At 42.6% G+C, this 24,045-nt stretch overlaps 1 protein-coding gene across 11 annotated transcripts in view; it reads right to left on the bottom strand.

The window, feature by feature from the left end:
- LOC121576350 (C2 domain-containing protein 5-like) overlaps positions 1-19,513 on the bottom strand; it is a 79,634-nt gene extending 60,121 nt beyond the window's left edge. For 5 of the 11 annotated variants that reach the window (XM_045213608.1, XM_045213610.1, XM_045213612.1 and 2 more), the window contains exon 1: positions 18,295-19,512. The gene's annotated coding sequence lies outside the window, so the exon portion shown is untranslated. Of the gene's footprint in view, positions 1-18,294 lie in introns of all 11 variants that reach the window. The other 6 variants (XM_045213606.1, XM_045213609.1, XM_045213614.1 and 3 more) reach the window with 4 other exon arrangements.
- Between the last annotated feature and the right edge of the window lie 4,532 nt (positions 19,514-24,045).

The raw sequence follows: 24,045 nt of genomic DNA, 5'->3' as shown, positions 1-24,045 counted from the left end.
TTCATCTGCCGCCATCATCTCATGTTTCAGCATGATAATGCATGGCCCCATGTCGCAAGGATCTGTACAAAATTCCTGGAAGCTGAAAATGTCCAAGTTCTTCCAAGGCCTGCATACTCACCAGACATGTCACCCATTGAGCATGTTTGGAATGCTCTGGATCGACGTGAACGACAGCGTGTTCCAGTTCCCGCCAATACCTAGGAACTTCGTACAGCCATTGAAGAGCGGTGGGATATTCCACAATCAACAGCCTGATCAACTCCATGCGAAGGAGATGTGTCGCGCTGCATGAGGCAAATGGTGATCTCACCAGATACTGACTGGTTCTGATCCACGCCCCTACTTTATTTTTTAAGATATTTGTGACCAACAGATGCATATCTGTATTCCCAGTCGTGAAATCCATAGATTAGGGCCTAGTGAATTTCCTTATATGAACTGTAACTCCGTAAAAACGTTGAAATTGTTGTTATCCATGCGCTGTTGAAAATAGTACAATATTTACAAGTATATTGGGCAACTCGCAACCACTAATTGTTTTAACTCGCAACCACTAATGAGCTATGGAGCTTCTCAGAGTAATGTTTTCACCTCAAACAGCAAGTAAACAAAGTCTGTTTTTGCATCCATTGAGAATGAATTGTTGCGCCCTCTTGACATGAGTGGTGGTGTTGTTGGTCCATGACAAGTCCTCATGATGTAGACGTAGAGGAACTTAAGACTTGTGACTCTACTACAGTCCCATTGATGTGGATCAGGGCATGTTCCCTCCTCTGCCTCCTGAAGTCAACAATCTCCTTGTTTTACTGACATTGAGGTGGAGGTTGTTATGACAACACAATGTCAGTTAACTTACCTCCTCCATATAGGCTGACTCGTCATTGTTGGTTATCAGGCCTACAACAGTGGTGTTGTCAGCAAACTTGATGATCGAGTTGGTGTCATGCAAGTGTGGAGGAGGGGTTGTTGCCAATCCTCTCAGCCTGTGATCTGCCCGTCAGGAAGTACAGGATCCAGTTGCAGAGGGTGGTGTCGAGCTTGGGGGGAACAATTGTGTTGAATGCTGAACTGTAGTCAATGTACAGCATTCTCACATACAGTGAGGGAAAAAAGTATTTGATCCCCTGCTGATTTTGTACGTTTGCCCACTGACAAAGACATGATCAGTCTATAATTTTAATGGTAGGTTTATTTGAACAGTGAGAGACAGAATAACAACAAATAAATCCAGAAAAACGCATGTCAAAAATGTTTTAAATTGATTTGCATTTTAATGAGGGAAATAAGTATTTGACCCCTCTGCAAAACATGACTTAGTACTTGGTGGCAAAAACCTTGTTGGAAATCACAGAGGTCAGACGTTTCTTGTAGTTGGCCACCAGGTTTGCGCACATCTCAGGAGGGATTTTGTCCCACTCCTCTTTGCAGATCTTCTCCAAGTCATTAAAGGTTTCGAGCCTGATGTTTGGCAACTCGAACCTTCAGCTCCCTCCACAGATTTTCTATGGGATTAAGGTCTGGAGACTGGCTAGGCCACTCCAGGACCTTAATGTGCTTCTTCTTGAGCCACTCCTTTGTTGCCTTGGCCGTGTGTTTTGGGTCATTGTCATGCTGGAATACCCATCCACGACCCATTTTCAATGCCCTGGCTGAGGGAAGGAGGTTCTCACCCAAGATTTGACGGTACATGGCCCCGTCCATCGTCCCTTTTATTGCAGTGAAGTTGTCTTGTCCCCTTAGCAGAAAAACACCCCCAAAACATAATGTTTCCACCTCCATATTTGACGGTGGGGATGGTGTTCTTGGGGTCATAGGCAGCATTCCTCCTCCTCCAAACACGGCGAGTTGAGTTGATGCCAAAGAGCTCCATTTTGGTCTCATCTGACCACAACACTTTCAACCAGTTCTCCTCTGAATCATTCAGATGTTCATTGGCAAACTTCAGACGGGCCTGTATATGTGCTTTCTTGAGCAGGGGGACCTCCTGTGTAGTTCTGGGCTGATTCCTCACCGTTCTCATGATCATTGCAACTCCACAAGGTGAGATCTTGCATGGAGCCCCAGGCCGAGGGAGATTGACAGTTCTTTTGTGTTTCTTCCATTTGTGAATAATCGCACCAACTGTTGTCACCTTCTCACCAAGCTGCTTGGCGATGGTCTTGTAGCCCATTCCAGCCTTGTGTAGGTCTACAATCTTGTCCCTGACATCCTTGGAGAGCTCTTTGGTCTTGGCCATGTTGGAGAGTTTGGAATCTGATTGATTGCTTCTGTGGACAGGTGTCTTTTGTACAGGTAACAAACTGAGATTAGGAGCACTCTCTTTAAGAGTGTGCTCCTAATCTCAGCTCTTTACATGTATAAAAGACACCTGGGAGCCAGAAATCTTCCTGATTGAGAGGGGGTCAAATACTTATTTCCCTCATTAAACTGCATATCAATTTATAACATTTTTGACATGTGTTTTTCTGGATTTTTTTGTTGTTATTCTGTCTCTCACTGTTCAAATAAACCTACATTTAAAATTATAGACTGCCCACTGACAAAGAAATGATCAAACGTACAAAATCAGCAGGGGATCGAATACTTTTTTCCCCTCACTGTAGGTGTTCCTCTTGTCCAGATGTGTTATGGCCATGTGAATAGTGATGGAAATGGCATCTTCCATGGATCTGTTGGAGCGGTAGGCAAATTGGAGTGGATCCAGTGTGCCTGGGATGCTGGCCTTGATGTGGGAGATGACCAGCCCCTCGAAGCACTTCATGATGACCGAGGTGAGCGCGACGGGGCGATAGCCATTTGGGCATGTCAACTTGTTTTTCTTGGGCACTGGGACGACGGTGGTCTCCTTAAAGCAGGTGGGGACTACAGCCTGGGACAGGGACAGGTTGAAGATTTTTGCGCCTCTCCCTAAGGGATTTGCGGAGTTGCTGCAGTACAGGCTCTCAGCCTTGTACGGATATCTCCGTTCATCCAGGGTTTTTGGTTGGAGTATGTCCAGATTGTTATTGTGGGTACAATGTCATCAACACATTTCCTAATGAATACTGAGCTATATATTCATTGTCTATGTCATAGCTAATTTGTAAATGAGAAATATTGATGCATTACTAGCTCAAACACAATCTGCAAAAATGACAAGTTAATTAGCTGTGATTTCAGAACCAAAGCGGGGGGCCAAAAGACATAGGCTACATTCAAATGGGTCTTCCAAATTGAAAAAGTATTATGCGGCTAACGTTTCATGACAATGGAGTACGCTACCCAGCCTTACATAATTAGAAAGCGGAGATTATCATGATTAAAATGGTGAAGAAATATACACATTGTGAGATATTTGGCGAAATAGACATACATGTCCGTGTAGAATTTTCTCATTGGGAAACAATGGGGCAGCCTCAGAGCTTTTATTTTAAATACTAGCTTTTGATCACAACTGAGTACGCTCGCTGCCCAGCCTTACATCATTACAAAGAGGAGATTATCCTGATTAAAATGGTGTCTGAATTGAAAAGAATACAAATATACACATTGCGAGATATTCTGTGAAATAAACAGACATAATTAAAATTTCCCCTATAGGAAACAATGGGACGACCTCAGAGTTCAATGAGTACATTTTTTATTTTTGACATTTTAACTACGAGCAATTGGTCACTGCATTTGTACGCTGCCCAATCTTACATCATTAGAAATAATAGGTTATCCTGATTAAAATTGTATAGAACTTCAAAGCATTAAAATACATACATTTTGAGATATTTGGCGAAATAGACAGACATGTCCCTAATTCCCCAAAACAATGGTAGTCTGAAAATTCTAAGAGCAGTCTTATTTAACCAGCTTACCGTTTATCTACTACCATTTGCCTTTTTGTGTTTAACATTATGTGGTTTGTAATCTAGCGGTTAAGAGCGTTGGGCAGTAACCGAAAGGTGGCTGGTTTGAATTCCCGAGCCGACTACGTGAAAAGTCTGTCGATGTACCCTTGAGCAAGGCACTTAACCCTAGACGCTCTGGATAAGAGCGTCTGCTAAATGACTTCAACGTAAATGTGAACTAGGCCTCTATGTGAAAGCGTGGCAATAACTTATTCACAGATCTACTCCTCTGATGACATGGCTGGCTGGCTGGCTGGCAGGCAGGCAGGCAGACTCATCTGATGGCAGGCAGCACACTCCTGAAAACGAAATGCTCAGCAGAGCAAAGGCTCTTTTGAGAGCTACCAGATTGATATACACTGCTCAAAAAAATAAAGGGAACACTTAAACAACAATGCAACTCCACAAATTTCACATGCTGTTGTGCAAATGGAATAGACAACAGGTGGAAATTATAGGCAATTAGCAAGACACCCCCAATAAAGGACTGGTTTTGCAGGTGGTGACCACAAACCACTTCTCAGTTCCTATGCTTCCTGGCTGATGTTTTGGTCACTTTTGAATGCTGGCGGTGCTTTCACTCTAGTGGTAGCATGAGACGGAGTCTACAACCCACACAAGTGGCTCAGGTAGTACAGCTCATCCAGGATGGCACATCAATGCGAGCTGTGGCAAGAAGGTTTGCTGTGTCTGTCAGCGTAGTGTCCAGAGCATGGAGGCGCTACCAGGAGACAGGCCAGTACATTAGGAGACGTGGAGGAGGCCGTAGGAGGGCAACAACCCAGCAGCAGGACTGCTACCTCCACCTTTGTGCAAGGAGGAGCAGGAGGAGCACTGCCAGAGCCCTGCAAAATGACCTCCAGCAGGCCACAAATGTGCATGTGTCTGCTCAAACGGTCAGAAACAGACTCCATGAGGGTGGTATGAGGGCCCGACGTCCACAGGTGGGGGTTGTGCTTACAGCCCAACACCGTGCAGGACGTTTGGCATTTTCCAGAGAACACCAAGATTGGCAAATTCGCCACTGGCGCCCTGTGCTCTTCACAGATGAAAGCAGGTTCACACTGAGCACATGTGACAGACGTGACAGAGTCTGGAGACGCCGTGGAGAACGTTCTGCTGCCTGCAACATCCTCCAGCATGACCGGTTTGGCGGTGGGTCAGTCATGGTGTGGGGTGGCATTTCTTTGGGGGGCCGCACAGTCCTCCATGTGCTTGCCAGAGGTAGCCTGACTGCCATTAGGTACCGAGATGAGATCCTCAGACCCCTTGTGAGACCATATGCTGGTGCGGTTGGCCCTGGGTTCCTCCTAATGCAAGACAATGCTAGACCTCATGTGGCTGGAGTGTGTCAGCAGTTCCTGCAAGAGGAAGGCATTGATGCAATGGACTGGCCCGCCCGTTCCCCAGACCTGAATCCAATTGAGCACATCTGGGACATCATGTCTCGCTCCATCCACCAATGCCACGTTGCACCACAGACTGTCTAGGAGTTGGCGGATGCTTTAGTCCAGGTCTGGGAGGAGATCCCTCAGGAGACCATCCGCCACCTCATCAGGAGCATGCCCAGGCGTTGTAGGGAGGTCATACAGGCACGTGGAGGCCACACACACTACTGAGCCTCATTTTGATTTGTTTTAAGGACATTACATCAAAGTTGGATCAGCCTGTAGTGTGGTTTTCCACTTTAATTTTGAGGGTGACTCCAAATCCAGACCTCCATGGGTTGATAAATTTGATTTCCATTGATAATTTTTGTGTGACTTTGTTGTCAGCACATTCAACTATGTAAAGAAAAAAGTATTTAATAAGATTATTTCATTCATTCAGATCTAGGATGTGTTATTTTAGTGTTCACTTAATTTTTTTGAGCAGTGTATATAAAACAAAATCTCATTTTCAGTGTCTGTGTTTATATGGTAAGGGGTTGTTAACTTTGGCATATAATGTCACCCATCTAAATAAATCGTACACTTAGGTACACTTCAACTGTGAGAGACAGAATCTAAAACAAAAATCCAGAAAATCACATTGTATGATTTTTAAGTAATTAATCTGCATTTTATTGCATGACATAAGTATTTGATCACCTACCAACCAGTAAGAATTCCGGCTGTCACAGACCTGTTAGTTTTTCTTTAAGAAGCCCTCCTGTTCTCCACTCATTACCTGTATTAACTGCACCTGTTTGAACTCGTTACCTGTATAAAAGACACCTGTCCACACACTCAATCAAACAGACTCCAACCTCTCCACAATGGCCAAGACCAGAGAGCTGTGTAAGGACATCAGGGATAAAATTGTAGACAGGCACAAGGCGGAGATGGGCTACAGGACAATAGGGCTCCATGCAAGATCTCACCTCGTGGGGCATCAATGATCATGAGGAAGGTGAGGGATCAGCCCAGAACTACACGGCAAGACCTGGTCAATGACCTGAAGAGAGCTGGGACCACAGTCTCAAAGAAAACCATTAGTAACACACTACGCCGTCATGGATTAAAATCCTGCAGCGAATGCAAGGTCCCCCTGCTCAAGCCAGCGCATCTCCAGGCCCGTCTGAAGTTTGCCAATGACCATCTGGATGATCCAGAGGAGGAATGGGAGAAGGTCATGTGGTCTGATGACAAAAATAGAGCTTTTTGGTCTAAACTCCACTCGCCGTGTTTGGAGGAAGAAGAAGGATGAGTACAACCCCAAGTACACCATCCCAACCGTGAAGCATGGAGGTGGAAACATAATTCTTTGGGGATGCTTTTCTGCAAAGGGGACAGGACGACTGCACCGTATTGAGGGGAGGATGGATGGGGCCATGTATCGCGAGATCTTGGCCAACAACCTCCTTCCCTCAGTAAGAGCATTGAAGATGGGTCGTGGCAGGGTCTTCCAGCTTGACAATGACCCGAAACACACAGCCAGGGCAACTAAGGAGTGGCTCCGTAAGAAGCATCTCAAGGTCCTGGAGTGGCCTAGCCAGTCTCCAGACCTGAACCCAATAGAACATCTTTGGAGGGAGCTGAAAGTCCATATTGCCCAGCGACAGCCCCGAAACCTGAAGGATCTGGAAAAGGTCTGTATGGAGGAGTGGGCCAAAATCCCTGCTGCAGTGTGTGCAAACCAGGTCAAGACCTACTGGAAACGTATGATCTCTGTAATAGCAAACAAAGGTTTCTGTACCAAATATAAAGTTCTGCTTTTCTGATGTATCAAATACTTATGTCATGCAATAAAATGCAAATTAATTACTTCAAAATCATACAATGTGATTTTCTGGATTTTTGTTTTAGATTCCGTCTCTCACAGTTGAAGTGTACCTATGATAAAAATTACAGACCTCTACATGCTTTGTAAGTAGGAAAACCTGCAAAATCGGCAGTGTATCAAATACTTGTTCTCCCCACTGTATATACACACACACACTTGAAGTCGGAAGATTACATACACTTAGGTTGGAGTCATTAAAACTTGTTTTTCAACCACTCCACACATTTCTTGTTAACAATCTATAGTTTTGGCAAGTACGTTTGGACATCTACTTTGTGCATGACACAAGTAATATTTCCAACAATTGTTTACAGACAGATTATTTCACTTATAATTAACTGTATCACAATTCCAGTGGGTCAGAAGTTTACATACACTAAGTTGACTGTGCCTTTAAACAGCTTGGAAAATTCCTGAAAATGATGTCATGGCTTTAGAAGCTTCTGATGGGCTAATTGACATCATTTCAGTCAATTGAAGGTGTACCTGTGGCTGTATTTCAAGGCCTACCTAACTCGGTGCCTCTTTGCTTGACATCATGGGAAAATCTAAAGAAATCAGCCAAGACCTCAGAAAAAATATTGTAGACCTCCACAAGTCTGGCTCATCATTGGGAGCAATTTCCAAACTCCTGAAGGTACCACGTTCATCTGTACAAACAATAGTATGCAAGTATAAACATCATGGGACCACGCAGCCGTCATACTGCTCAGGAAGTGCAAATCAATCCCAGAACAGCAGCAAAGGACCTTGTGAAGATACTGGAAGAAACAGGTACAAATGTATCTATATCCACAGTAAAACGAGTCCTATATCGACATAACCTGAAAGGCCGCTCAGCAAGGAAGAAGCCACTGCTCCAAAATCACCATAAAAAAGCCAGACTACGGTTTGCAACTGCACATGGGGACAAAGATCGTACTTTTTGGAGAAATGTCCTCTGGTCTGATGAAACAAAAATAGAACTGTTTGGCCATAATGACCATTGTTATGTTTGGAGGAAAAAGGGGGATGCTTGCAAGCCGAAGAACACCATACCAACCGTGAAGCACGGGGGTGGCAGCATCATGCTGTGGGGGTGGTTTGCTGCAGGAGGGACTGGTGCACTTCACAAAATAAATGGCATCATGAGGAAGGAAAATTATGTGGATATATTGATGCAACATCTCAAGAAATCAGTCAGGAAGTTAAAGCTTGGACACAAATGGGTCTTCCAAATGGACAATGACCCCAAGCATACTTCCAAAGTTGTGGCAAAATGGCTTAAGGACAACAAAGTCAAGGTATTGGGAGTGGCAATCACAAAGCCCTGACCTCATTCCTATAGAACATTTGTGGGCAGAACTGAAAATGCGTGTGCAAGCAAGGAGTCCTACAAAACTGACTCAGTTACACCAGCTCTGTCAGGAGGAATGCGCCAAAATTCACCCAACTTATTGTGGGAAGCTTGTGGAAGGCTACCCGAAACATTTGACCCAAGTTAAACAATTTAAAGGCAATGCTACCAAATACTAATTGAGTGTATGTAAACTTCTGACCCAGTGGGAATGTGATGAAGGAAATAAAATCAGTCTCTCTACTATTATTCTGACATTTTACATTCTTAAAATAAAGTGGTGATCCTCACTGACCTAAGACAGGGAATTTTTACTAGGATTAAATGTCAGGAATTGTGAAAAACTGAGTTTAAATGTATTTGGCTAAGGTGTATGTAAACTTCCGACTTCAACTGTGTGTGTGTGTGTGTGTGTGTGTGTATTATATATATATATATATATATATATATATATATATATATATATATATATATAATTAACTAAATGTATGGTGTTTTTGGTTTATGTCAGTTTCATTGTTTGTTATGCTATACATTTTTATTTTATGGTTGTAAGTGATAAAATGAACTAGAACATTATATATTTTGCAATTCTGAGTAATACTACTTTAGTAAGGATATATAATTAGTAAGGATATACTTTATTCAATACTACTGCTGTTGCTAAAAAATTCCAATAGATGGCAGCATAAGACCACAAATGAAATTTCAGAAGATTCGTTTTCTCCCTGGATACACCACTCCCCCTCACAGGAAAACTCCTGCACGCGCCTTTTCTGTCCCTTTCCACACGGCTAACGCAAGAGGAAGGTCTGAAAAAGCATTTAACCTCTACAGGATCGGTTTCCCGTATACAGGACGGTTGAGCTACCGTGCACTAATGTGATTAGCATGACTGTTGTAAGTAACAGCAAACCTTCCAGGACATAGACATGTCTTATATGGGCAGAAAGCTTAAATCCTTGTTAATCTAACTGCACTGTCCATTTCACGGTAGCTATTACAGTAAAAAAAGACATGCTATTGTTTGAGGAGAGTGCACAACAACAAAGAACATATCACGGCAACTGGTTTGATATATTCACTTCTGAAGGTAAATAATGTACTTACATTCAGTAATCTTGCTCTGGATTTGACACCCTGAGGGTCCCAGAGATAAAATGTAGCATAGTTTTGTTTGATAAAATCCATTTTCATATTCAAATGTAGGAACTGGGTTCTACAGTTTGAACGCCTGTTGTCTCTGGCTCCACACCCACCCCGCCCGGCCATCTAGATGTGTGAAAGTTAGTGTATAAACTAATGATCCATCATGTCTGACAATCCTGGGAGTGTGTAAACATACAAAAATGATATGGTAATACAAAATGTATGTTCTCTATAGGTATGTACTTGAAAATGTATCAATTGACCAATTCGGCACATTTGGGCAGACTTGATACAAAATAGTCCAGTATTGCAACGCTTCACTGGATCAATCTGAAACTTTGCACACACACTGCTGCCATGTAGTGGCCAAAATCTAAATTGTGCCTAAACTGCAATATTATATTGTGGCCTTTCTCTTACATTTCAAAGATGATGGAACCACAAAAGAAATAGAAAATCCATGTTTTTTTGTTTGTATTATCTTTTACCAGATCTAATGTGTTATATTCTCCTACATTAATTTCACATTTCCACAAACTTCAAAGTGTTTCCTTTCAAATGGTATCAACAATTTGCATATCCTTGCTTCAGGTCCTGAGCTACAGGCAGTTAGATTTGGGTATGTCATTTTAGGCGGAAATTGAAAAAAGGGTCAGATCCTTAAGAGGTTAACAGATTACTGTGAAGTAATACAATGATGATTCATGTTTATTATTTCCTGTTTTTATGCTCATGTTTTGAAATTATACTTCATTACTATAATGATGATAAATAATCCTGAACATTAATTCAGTCACCTCTGGTCGACGAAAAAAAACGATTTTCCTAGTACATTCACTGTCAAATTCATCAATCAGCATCGAGCTGCTCTGCCTTCTCGCACAAGTAGCCAACTCAACAAGCCCTGCCAAAAGCTTGTGCCGTCAGGGGCAGCAAGCACTCTGCCTTCTCGCGCAAGCGAGGGGGATGTTGAGGTACATTTTCTAACCGCGAGGGTTGCATGATGTAATTTATTGGCGGGCTGTTGAAGATGCACTCTTTTGTCTTTTCTATTCCGAGGCTGTTTACTCGCACTGTCATAGATATTAAGATGAATATATAATACATGTATACTAGGGTAGAGGTTAGCACATCTGACTAGTGATTATTTGGCTGGAGTTCAATACCTGCTATAGTTAATATTTTTTTGCTCTCTCAAAAGCAAGACAGGCCTAATACGATATATATATAGCTAACTGTAAAGTCATGAGTGACCATTTTAGAAAATCATGGGACATATAGTCTTTGGTCAATGCTATTTTATGTCAATCATATTGCTGCTTGTAGCCTATAACTGATGCTTCGTGGTCTTATGCTGCCATCTATTGGAAATATTTAGCAATTAAAAGTTATTCATTCACATAAAGACATTGGTGAGGAAGCTGAAAAAGTGCTTTTTTCTTATTAATTCCTGAGATCAGTCTCAAACCTGCCCCACCTACAGTGAGGGGAAAAAAGTATTTGATCCACTGCTGATTTTGTAAGTTTGCCCACCGACAAAGAAATGATCAGTCTATAATTTTAATGGTAGGTTTATTTTAACAGTGTGAGACAGAATAACAAAACAACAAAAATCTGAAAAACATACAGTGGGGAGAACAAGTATTTGATACACTGCCGATTTTGCAGGTTTTCCTACTTACAAAGCATGTAGAGGTCTGTAATTTTTATCATAGGTACACTTCAACTGTGAGAGACAGAATCTAAAACAAAAATCCAGAAAATCACATTGTATGATTTTTAAGTAATTAATTTGCATTTTATTGCATGACATAAGTATTTGATACATCAGAAAAGCAGAACTTTATATTTGGTACAGAAACCTTTGTTTGCTATTACAGAGACCATACATTTACATTTTACATTTACGTCATTTAGCAGACGCTCTTATCCAGAGCGACTTACAGGAGCAATTAGGGTTAAGTGCCTTGCTCAAGGGCACATTGACAGATTTTTCACCTAGTCGGCTCGGGGATTAGAACCAGCGACCTTTCGGTTACTGGCACAACGCTCTTACCCACTAAGCTACCTGCCGCCCATACGTTTCCTGTAGGTCTTGACCAGGTTTGCACACACTGCAGCAGGGATTTTGGCCCACTCCTCCATACAGACCTTCTCCATATCCTTCAGGTTTCGGGGCTGTCGCTGGGCAATACGGACTTTCAGCTCCCTCCAAAGATTTTCTATTGGGTTCAGGTCTGGAGACTGGCTAGGCCACTCCAGGACCTTGAGATGCTTCTTACGGAGCCACTCCTTAGTTGCCCTGGCTGTGTGTTTCGGGTCGTTGTCATGCTGGAAGACCCAGCCACAACCCATGTTCAATGCTCTTACTGAGGGAAGGAGGTTGTTGGCCAAGATCTCGCGATACATGGCCCCATCCATCCTCCCTTCAATACGGTGCAGTCGTCCTGTCCCCTTTACAGAACAGCATCCCCAAAGAATGACGTTTCCACCTCCATGCTTCACGGTTGGGATGGTGTTCTTGGGGTTGTACTAATCCTTCTTCTTCCTCCAAACACGGCGAATGGAGTTTAGACCAAAAAGCTATATTTTTGTCTCATCAGACCACATGGCCTTCTCCCATTCCTCCTCTGGATCATCCCAATGGTCATTGGCAAACTTCAGACGGGCCTGGACATGCGCTGGCTTGAGCAGGGGGACCTTGCGTGCGCTGCAGGATTTTAATCCATGACGGCGTAGTGTGTTACTAATGGTTTTCTTTGAGTCTGTGGTCCCAGCTCTCTTCAGGTCATTGACCAGGTCCTGCCGTGTAGTTCTGGGCTGATCCCTCACCTTCCTCATGATCATTGATGCCCCACGAGGTGAGATCTTGCATGGAGCCCCAGACCGAGGGTGATTGACCGTCATCTTGAACTTCTTCCATTTTCTAATAATTGCACCAACAGTTGTTGCCTTCTCACCAAGCTGCTTGCCTATTGTCCTGTAGCCCATCCCAGCCTTGTGCAGGTCTACAATTTTATCCCTGATGTCCTTACACAGCTCTCTGGTCTTGGCCATTGTGGAGAGGTTGGAGTCTGTTTGATTGAGTGTGTGGACAGGTGTATTTTATACAGGTAACGAGTTCAAACAGGTGCAGTTAATACAGGTAATGAGTGGAGAACAGGAGGGCTTCTTAAACAAAAACTAACAGGTCTGTGAGAGCCGGAATTCTTACTGGTTGGTAGGTGATCAAATACTTATGTCATGCAATAAAATGCAAATGCATTACTTAATTTTTATTTTAGATTCCGTCTCTCACAGGTGAAGTGTACCTATGATAAAAAATTACAGACCTCTACATGCTTTGTAAGTAGGAAAACCTGCAAAATCGGCAGTGTATCAAATACTTGTTCTCCCCACTGTATGTCAAAAATGTTATAAATTGATTTGCATTTTAATGAGGGAAATAAGTATTTGACCCCTCTGCAAAACATGACTTAGTACTTGGTGGCAAAAACCTTGTTGGAAATCACAGAGGTCAGACGTTTCTTGTAGTTGGCCACCAGGTTTGCGCACATCTCAGGAGGGATTTTGTCCCACTCCTCTTTGCAGATCTTCTCCAAGTCATTAAGGTTTCGAGCCTGACGTTTGGCAAGTCGAACCTTCAGCTCCCTCCACAGATTTTCTATGGGATTAAGGTCTGGAGACTGGCTAGGCCATTCCAGGACCTTAATGTGCTTCTACTTGAGCCACTCCTTTGTTGCCTTGGCCGTGTGTTTTGGGTCATTGTCATGCTGGAATACCCATCCACGACCCATTTTCAATGCCCTGGCTGAGGGAAGGAGGTTCTTACCCAAGATTTGACGGTACATGGCCCCGTCCATCGTCCCTTTGATGCAGTGAAGTTGTCCTGTCCCCATAGCAGAAAAACACCCCCAAAGCATAATGTTTCCACCTCCATGTTTGACGGTGGGGATGGTGTTCTTGGGGTCATAGGCAGCATTCATCCTTCTCCAAACACGGCGAGTTGAGTTGATGCCAAAGAGCTCCATTTTGGTCTCATCTGACCACAACACTTTCAACCAGTTCTCCTCTGAATCATTCAGATGTTCATTGGCAAACTTCAGACAGGCATGTATATGTGCTTTCTTGAGCAGGGGGACCTTGCGGGCGCTGCAGGATTTCAGTCCTTCACGGCGTAGTGTGTTACCAATTGTTTTCTTGGTGACTATGGTCCCAGCTGCCGTGAGATCATTGACAAGATCTTCCCATGTAGTTCTGGGCTGATTCCTCACCGTTCTCATGATCATTGCAACTCCACGAGGTGAGATCTTGCATGGAGCCCCAGGCCGAGGGAGATTGACTGTTCTTTTGTGTTTCTTCCATTTGCAAATAATCGCACCAACTGTTGTCACCTTCTCACCAAGCTGCTTGGCGATGGTCTTGTAGCCCATTCCAGCCTTGTGTAGGTCTACAATCTTGTCCCTGACATCCTTGGAGAGCTCTTTGGTCTTGGCCAGGGTGGAGAGTTTGGAATCTGATTGATTGATTGCTTCTGTGGACAGGTGTCTTTTATACAGGTAACAAGCTGAGATTAGGAGCACTCCCTTTAAGAGCGTGCTCCTAATCTCAGCTCATTACCTGTATAAAAGACAAATGGGAGCCAGAAATCTTTCTGATTGAGAGGGGGTCAAATACTTATTTCCCTCATTAAAATGCAAATCAATTTATAACATTTTTGACATGCATTTTTCAGGATTTTTTTGTTGTTATTCTGTCTCTCACTGTTCAAATAAACCTACCATTAAAATTATAGACTGATCATTTCTTTGTCAGTGGGCAAACGTACAAAATCAGCAGGGGATCAAATACTTTTTTCCCTCACTGTATCCCACGCCAATTTCTGGACTTTCACATAGAGGTTACTAGGTCACACCCAGTACAAACAACATTTGAAAAATAAAACAAATGTGGCTTGATTATCAAGTGTTCTGCCTTGCAATAATAAATAAAATAACAAAAAAAAAACAGCAAAATGCTTAAATAGCATTTTGAAGTACTATAAATGGTATTTACTAACATAATATTATTACTAAAATAGTTTATAAAAAATCCTACCCTAGAATTGGGTTTAGGGTTAGATTTAGGGTTTTTAAGGGGGGAAAACTGTGTTTATAGTGCTCTTGCTCCTCCCTGTGGCCTACTGTGGGTACTACATACCTCACACTTACTAGGCTCATATTCTGAGGTAGAGCTACAAATCAATGAGCTAGACCTATTTTTATTTTTATTTTATTTTTTCACCTTTATTTAACCAGGTAAGCCAGTTGAGAACAAGTTCTCATTTACAACTGCGACCTGGCCAAGATAAAGCAAAGCAGTGCGATAAAAACAACAACACAGAGTTACATATGGGGTAATACAAAACAAAGTCAAAAATAAAACAGAAATAAATAAATATATATACAGTGTGTGCAAATGTAGCAAGTTATGGAGGTAAGGCAATAAATAGGCTATAGTGCAAAATAATTACAATTAGTATTAACACTGGAATGATAGATGTGCAAGAGATGATGTGCAAATAGAGATACTGGGGTACAAATGAGCAAAATAAATAACAATATAGGGATGAGGTAGTTGGGCGGGCTAATTTCAGATGGGCTGTGTACAGGTGCAGTGATCGGTAAGGTGCTCTGACAACTGATGCTTAAAGTTAGTGAGGGAGATAAGTGTCTCCAGCTTCAGAGATTTTTGCAATTTGTTCCAGTCATTGGCAGCAGAGAACTGGAAGGAATGGCGGCCAAAGGAGGTGTTGGCTTTGGGGATGACCAGTGAGATATACCTGCTGGAGCGCATCCTACGGGTGGGTGTTGCTATGGTGACCAATGAGCTAAGATAAGGCGGGGATTTGCCTAGCAGTGATTTATAGATGGCCTGGAGCCAGTGGGTTTGGCGACGAATATGTAGTGAGGACCAGCCAACAAGAGCGTACAGGTCACAGTGGTGGGTAGTATATGGGGCTTTGGAGACTGAGTTGCAAACCTATCCATTTGGTTTGCAACTCAAGTGAACCTGCGCAGTATTCGCTCAATTCGATGCCTAAGAACGAACAGATTTCAACGCATATCAAGTTATCCAGCAGCCATTTAGAAACAACAAATCGTTTAAAAAAAAGTTCTTAATTAAATTATATGTATTCTGGCTGTTTAAATTGGCCACATTTTGAATAAGAGGCCAAGTTTTACACCTTTTTCTGAAGAAAAAAAAAATATGGCCAGCCATCTCTAGCACTGTGGGTCATCACAACATGTTCCGAGGGGAACACTTTGCTTGCTCACCAAGTAGCCGTAATAATAAGTTACCTGAGGTTAGCGGAGTGGCGATTTTAGCATGTAAATCTTGGTGGGCAAAAAAACAATATTTGGGGATGCATGCCAGCAAAGCCACTACACAACATAACACAAAACATGAATTGCACTATAAAGGTGACCACAAATTGTTAGGGCCTACATAAAGCGGTCTGTCCCAACAGCAGTCCCAACACCTTACCACTGTTACACCTGGCTTTCAGCGGAGCCTTGTCTGGCAGCGAAACAGTTCATTCAGGCTCATTTACTGCCTTTTAAAAAAACATTGCTGATATGGGTGACTTGCTTAAACAAATTGGGTTTCTACTGACAATTGAGATGTACAAACTATGGCATAAGGGGACGACATGCGGATAAGAGGCAATCCGTCATTTTATAAAGACATTAATGAGCGAGCTAGGACGGATGTAGTCAATATAACTATTTGTTCAGCACTTTTGAAATGTACAGGGATAGAATTCAGAACATGGGCCTTTCTTACAGTGTTCTCCCTGTACACCAAGTCAGAAACGTATGATAAATAAAGGGGGCATATAAGCAGACAATGAAAGCTCTTACAATATTCAATGACTACATTTCTCTAAAACAGGTTATAGGCCACATGTGCACCACCAAGTCAGAACAGTAGGTGAAATTAGACAAAATTATTAGGGTGAGGCACATGGGCTACTAACAGCTTACTACACAACATACACTTAGTATTACATGCTTAGCTACAGTATACATATCTCCCTGGCATATTACATTTATGCAGCAGCATTCAAGAAATTTTTGGACTCACCTTGTTGTGCTTACTTGAACAGGAAGGTGGCGCGGCAGTCCATTGTGGGCAAATTTTGTCATCAAACTTTGTCATCAAAGTCTGGCATTCTCTGGATTTATGGTGCTTTCAAGACAACTGGGAACTCTGAAAAAAACAAGGTCGAATCATGATGATGTCAGTGATCTTCAGGTCGGAGCTCTAGAAAGAGGCCTGAGTTCCCGACTTACAATTCCGAGTTGGATGACCGTTCAAAACGTATTTTCCCAGTCAGAGCTAATTTTTTTCCTTGAGTTCCCAGTTGTCTTGAACTCACTGAAGTCAGATTTCCCAATTCCGAGTTAACAGTTGTTTTGAGCGCGGCATAAATTATGCTGGCTTGACAGCATGGCCAATGTTGAATGTTTATCCTTTTAAGCTTGGAAAATAGACCCTTAAACCCAGATATGGGACCCACACCTAATCCACTGAATAGCAGGCTAGTTATTGCTTTGCAATGCTTGCAGTTAGTCACTAATTCCTTTCAAACCACTCATTGTTGAATTTGCGATTTCCAACTTGTTGTGTACTGTTTATGTCCAATGGCCGATGAGCACCGATACATTTCATATAATTTCTCAAGAATATTTATCTTCATATGACAAGGATTAAACATGATTTTCCAGTAGATTGTCAACTTGACTCATGATGATGACTGCTAGCTAAGATTTTGAAAGTATGATGTTGACATGATCAGTCCAATCAAAACTACTGTAGATATAACGTGATTTGATGTCATTTTATGTGGCCAATGACCTTGAGCATTATTGGATGGGCACTTCTAATGTAACTATGGCTCTACCCTTAGATTTGGCGGTGACATAGGGTCCCCATGAGTGACAGAACACTGATCCAATCACGGCGAAACTAGAGAACGTTACCAACCCCTAAACTCTGTATTTTCCACTGGCTACCCCACCACCACAGAAAGCACTGAGCTAGGCTGAAACACCTGCATTTTGGAGCTGCCTTACTAAAGAAAGCAAAAAAGAGACCATGTTTGTATGCGGCTTTATTAACTCAATGAACTTCCCTGAATGACGGGTCGCCACTGGGTAAGCCTACAAGGTTAATGTGCCAACTATAGCGAAGTTGGCATTGTGACGCAGAACAATGGTCTGGGAATAGAACTTTCGGAAGGAGAGTTGCTGCTCAATAGAACTAATAGGAGCTGGCAGGTTGAAAAATGTCCTAAAGTAAGGCCCGTTTTTTCACGATTACTTCAAACTACGGCAATCAGCTGGGACATATGGTAATAATGAAACTGGGCTCCATGGCGGATGCAATTAAGTAGTTTTAATCAGAAAAAATGGTAAAAAATGTAATGTGTCCAGCCTACCAGTAGCTAGCGTTAACGTTACGGCATTGCAGTTGAGTGACATGCGTAGTTAGCTATTTCTGGGTCGCCACACAACATTGACATCTGTTAAAAACAGCATAGGTAGCTAACATATAAAGCAAGTTGGCTAACTATGTTATTAGACGTCATTGAGTGTCGTTACCAGGACTATGACTTACGAGAAAGTTGGGGACCCAGCAGCGTTTTTTCAGCTGGACATTGTTGACAACCCGCGCGCCTGACCTCCGCCTCTCTCCCAAACATGACAGAAGGGTTCTCCTCTCAAATACCGGTTGGAGTTGGCTAATTCACTCTTCGACGCTATATGGCCATTCACTGCTTCAAAAACGTTACTTCTGTTAAGTTGATAATTAGCTAATAAAAAATGCAAATACACTGTAGACACATTGCGGCTAACATCCCCGACTCGACGAATGGAAAATGCTAGCGTCTCGGCAGTAACACTAAAAAGTAGTTCCGGGTAACGCCGTTTCGGAATCTTTCAAAATAAAAGTCCACTATTCTAGGTGCCAAAGTAAAAAGTAGGGTTGGGATTACTCACTAGGACAGGGGGATTCAACTCTTACCCTACGAGGTCGAGAGCCTGCTGGTTGTCTGTTCTACTTGATAATGAATTGTACACACAGGGGCGGTCTGCAACAGCGCGTGAGGATTATTTTTAAGTCTATGTTGAGGATGGCAGGGAAATCGCCGATTAAAATGTATGTCGATTTTGTGTATAGAGCACACTTCTGACAAAACAGAATTACGTTTTTTTTCTGCAATGTTGCAAACTAGCATAAGGTCAAATGTGTCCTTCCTGGTCTGAAAACAGTGATGAACATAGCACCAACAGACGTCATTCTTCTTCTTCTTTGGAGTTTAACGGCGGTTGGAATCCAAAATGTTGTATTACCGCCTCCAACTGGACTATTATTTAAATCCATGATGCTTCGTGAAACAAAATGGGAAAAGGTGAAAAGAAAAGAAAAAGTCCAACTAACCTTACACTCATTTAAAAACCCACTACCCCATTCCACTACTTTGACCCCATCTGCTCCTGCACCATGCCAACGGCCTGGAAGGACGGGACACCACCACTAAAGTCAAATCTCATATGATCAAATACTTCTCTGCAGCTTCCACATCTATTTTCTGTGATTTACCACCAACATACATGTGTGGGAGGGTTCTTGAAATGTAACATCCAATCAAAATCTTGTTGCTGGGAGCCAGCGGACCATTCAAACCGTTTTTGCCATTCAAAATTATCCAGACCTCCAAGAGAGGCATGGCAGCTATGTGACTTTGGAGATATGCCAACGCCAGACTACTACTAAACTAACATATGGAATTATTTTAAGATGGTCATACCAAGAAATATGTAGCTATTTGATTTTGAATTGGAGGACCCCTGGTAGATATAAAAAATACATATATTTGTAAAACTATTTGATGAAACATTGAATTTGGTCTTAGGCCTATTCGCCAATAGAAATGCATTGAATAACAGATTCATACGTGGCGTGTCTGTTCTATATCTGAGAGAGCTCAGAAAAAAATAAAATAAAAACTTTTTACCATGGAATTACCTGTATACCTTTGACATGGAAATTCCCTATTCAGTTCCATAAATGTTTCTGCCCGGTACCGGGTTACCTTCAGACGAGTCCCGTGACACATGTTGGGGGTCGTAGACATCATCTTTCCATAGGGGGGTATGCTACGGATGTTTTTGTGAAAAGACCGATTTTCGAGATGTCTCCTGGTCTGACATACATCGCTGTAGCTCTGCCAACTTCCACCGCAGATGTGGAAGGCCGACATCGGCGGATGTGGTGGATTGAGACGCAGCCCATGCAAAAAAACGGATATCTCTAGTTAAAGAAAGATTTGCATGGGGATTTTTTTATTATGCCTCAAGCGGAGAATGGGGGGTCTCAAGCGGAGAAATTAGTGTAATATATATACAGTGCATTCGTAAAGTATTCAGACCCCTTGACTTTTTCCACATTTTGTTACGTTACGGCTTTATTCTAAAATGTATTCAATTGTTTTTCCCTCATTAATCTACACACAATACCCTATAATAACAAAGCAAAAACAGGTTTTTAGAATTTTTTTCAAATGTATTAAAAATAAACTCAGTACTTTGTTGAAGCACCTTTGGCAGCGATTACAGCATCGAGTCTTCTTGGGTATGACGCTACAAGCTTGGCACACCTCTATTTGGGGAGTTTCTCCCATTCTTCTCTGCAGATGCTTTCAAGCTCTGTCAGGTTGGATGAAGAGCATCACTGCACAGCTATTTTCAGGTCTCCAGAGATGTTCGATTTGGTTCAAGTCCGGGCTCTGGCTGAGCCACTCAAGGACATTCAGAGACTTGTCCCGAAGCCACTCCTGCGTTGTCTTGGCTGTGTGCATAGGGTCACTGTCCTGTTGGGAGGTGAACCTTTGCCCCAGTCTGAGGCCCTGAGCGCTCTGGAGCAGGTTTTCATCAAGGATCTCTCTGTACTTTGCTCCGTTCAGCTTTCCCTCGATCCTGACTAGTCTCCCAGTCCCTGCCGCTTAAAAACATCCCCACACTATGATGCTGCCACCACCATGCTTCACCGTAGGAATGGTGCCAGGTTTCCTCCAGATGTGACGCTTGGCATTCAGGCCAAAGAGTTCAATCTTGGTTTCATCAGACCAGAGATTCTTGTTTCTCATGGTCTGAGAGTCCTTTAGGTGTGTTTTGGCAAACTCCAAGTGGGCTGTCATGTGCCTTTTACTGAGGAGTGGCTTCCGTCTGGCCACTCTACCATAAAGGCCCGATTGGTGGAGTGCTGCATAGATGGTTGTGCTTCTGGAAGGTTCTCCCATCTCCACAGAGGAACTCTGGAGCTCTGTCAGAGTGACCATCCTGACCAAAAACCTTATCCCCCGATTGCTCAGTTTGACCAGGCAGCCAGCTCTAGGAAGAGTCTTGGTGGTTCCAAACTTCTTCCATTTAAGAATGATGGAGGCCACTGTGTTCTTGGGGACCTTCAATGCTGCATACATTTTTTGGTACCCTTCCCCAGATCTGTGCCTCGACACAATCCTGTCTCGGAGCTCTACGGACAATTCCTTCGACCTCATGGCTTGGTTTTTGCTCTGACATGCATTGTCAACTGTGGGACCTTATATAGACAGGTGCGTTCCTTTCCAAATCATGACCAATCAATTTAATTTACCACAGGTGGACTGTTGTAGAAACATCTCAAGGATGATCAATGGAAACAGGATGCACCTAAGCTCAATTTCGAATCTCATAGCAAAGGGTCTGAATACTTATGTAAATAAGGTATTTCTGTTGGTTTTCGCTTTGTCATTATGGGGTATTGTGTGAAGATTGATGAGAATTTTTATTTATTTCATCCATTTTAAAATACGGCTGTAACATAACAAAATGTGGAAAAAGTCAAGGGCTCTGAATACTTTCCGAATGCACTGTAGATCTAGATCTGGTTCAGATCGCTTGGTTATAGAAGAGGGTGGTAGGTTTGAGCCCTGCATGGGCCACTAATACATACTGATTATATGTATTAAAGAGAAAAGTCTGCCACATGACCAGATAATTACTATCTGAAGGAAGAGACATCACACACAGAGGCCAGACCCGTCAAACATGATTAAAACGGCCATGGTGCACCCCAGCTTCAGTAAACCCAACTGTTATGCCTGTCTACCCAGCCTAGCCCTAGTAGCGTCCTACCAATCGATGTGTATAAACCCTGGATGGACAGGGGGCGCTGTATTGAAGCCACCGCGCCGCCATCTCGGTACTCCTCAATTGTAAAACATATTTTTGAAGCTATAGAAATGCATTTATTAATGTCTACATTCGTTTTTGACACGTTTATTATGTTACACACATTAATGCATACTTTTAAATTATATTATGTGAGCTAAACAGAAAAAATAAAAAAAGGAAAAAAGATATAAAAACATTTTCCTTGAAGTATTTTTTTGGGGAGTACTGATGGTGCTCTCCTCACTACAACAACAAAAATACTTAAATATATGTCATTTTGTCCTTGAAACATTTAATTGAAATACTGAATTCCATTCATTCCTATGGAGGACTGCTCCTACTAGGGAGTGCCAATATGGCCGACCGGTGGCTTCAAAGCCTGTCAATGGCCAATACATAGCATCAGGTTTATATACGTAATTGATCCTAACCCCTCCCTGTACTCCATCCCCAGTGATTGATTGACAGGTCTGAAACCCTACCAACGCTGTCTCTCACAAAGTGACTGAGTGACAGGCCAAACTGGGATGAGATGTGATTTTAGTTGTGGCCAGAGGGGTATACTATGAAGGAAGGATGGTAGGTCTACTCAGGGTTTTCTAAAGCTAGCCAGCTTCAGTTAGCTTCACATTCCATCAGGCTTCATCCATATTATGATGGTGGATATTGCTCCCCCGCCTGTATGGAGGTAAAATAGTGACTTAATTATACAAGCATGTAAAGTATGATTTGCACATGTAAAATATGAGTTGCAGCTGTATACTGAGTTTTGTAGGTGCAGAAAATATTTTCAAACATGTAACTTCTTTTGAGAATAAATGCAACAACACTTGCAAGCGAATAACGTGATATGTGAATAAATACAACAACACTTGTAAACATGTAAGTTGATATATTAATACATTCAATAAGATTTGCAAGCATGCAACTACATTTCAGAATGAATGCAACTAATTTACTAAACTTGCAACTGGTGAATTTTCTTCTGTGAATCAAAACTACATCTGTGCGCTCAGAGTTCTGGCACTAATTTTGCAACTAACCTGTGGCATAAGTTTTGCAGTTGTAAAAAAAAATGTTTTGCAAGCAAGCAGCACAGAAAAACACGAGCTCTGGTGTACAGGGCTTTTTATTCCGACCAATCAGGTGAGTTGTTGTCATTCCTCAAATCAAATCAAATCAAATTTTATTGGCCACATGCGCCGAATACAACAGGTGCAGACATTACAGTAAAATGCTTACTTACAGCCCTTAACCAACAGTGCATTTATTTTGTAATAAAAAAGTAAAATAAAACAACAACAAAAAAGTGTTGAGAAAAAAGTAAAATAAAATAACAGTAGGGAGGCTATATATACAGGGGGGTACCGGTGCAGAGTCAATGTGCGGGAGCACCGGCTAGTTGAGGTAGTTGAAGTAATATGTACATGTGGGTAGAGTTAAAGTGACTATGCATAAATAATTAACAGAGTAGCAGCAGCGTAAAAAGATGGGGTGGGGGTTGGGGTGGGGGTGGGGGGTTAGAAGCTGTTGAGAAGTATTTTGGACCTAGACTTGGCACTCCGGTACCGCTTGCCGTGCGGTAGCAGAGAGAACAGTCTATGACTAGGGTGGCTGGAGTCTTTGACAATTTTGAGGGCCTTCCTCTGACACCGCCTGGTATAGAGGTCCTGGATGGCAGGAAACTTGGCCCCAGTGATGTACTGGGCCGTACGCACTACCCTCTGTAGTGCCTTGCGGTTGGAGGCCAAGCAGTTGCCATACCAGGCGGTGACGCAACCAGTCAGGATGCTCTCGATGGTGCAGCTGTATAATTTTTTGAGGATCTGAGGACCCATGCCAAATATTTTCAATCTCCTGAGGGGGAATAGGCTTTGTCGTGCCCTCTTCACGACTGTCTTGGTGTGTTTGGACCATGATAGTTTGTTGGTGATGTGAACACCAAGGAACTTGAAGCTCTCAACCTGTTCCACTACAGCCCCGTCGTGCTCAGTCCTCATTTTTTTCCTGTAGTCCACAATCATCTCCTTTGTCTTGGTCACGTTGAGGGAGAGGTTGTTATCCTGGCACCACACGGCCAGGTCTCTGACCTCCTCCCTATAGGCTGTCTCATCGTTGTCGGTGATCGGGCCTACCACTGTTGTGTCGTCGG

The sequence above is a fragment of the Coregonus clupeaformis genome, unplaced genomic scaffold, assembly GCF_020615455.1.
Source record: "Coregonus clupeaformis isolate EN_2021a unplaced genomic scaffold, ASM2061545v1 scaf0128, whole genome shotgun sequence".
NCBI classification, from domain to species: domain Eukaryota; kingdom Metazoa; phylum Chordata; class Actinopteri; order Salmoniformes; family Salmonidae; genus Coregonus; species Coregonus clupeaformis.
The sequence above is the reverse complement of the archived record's forward strand: the minus strand, read 5'-3'. Positions and strand labels throughout refer to the sequence as shown.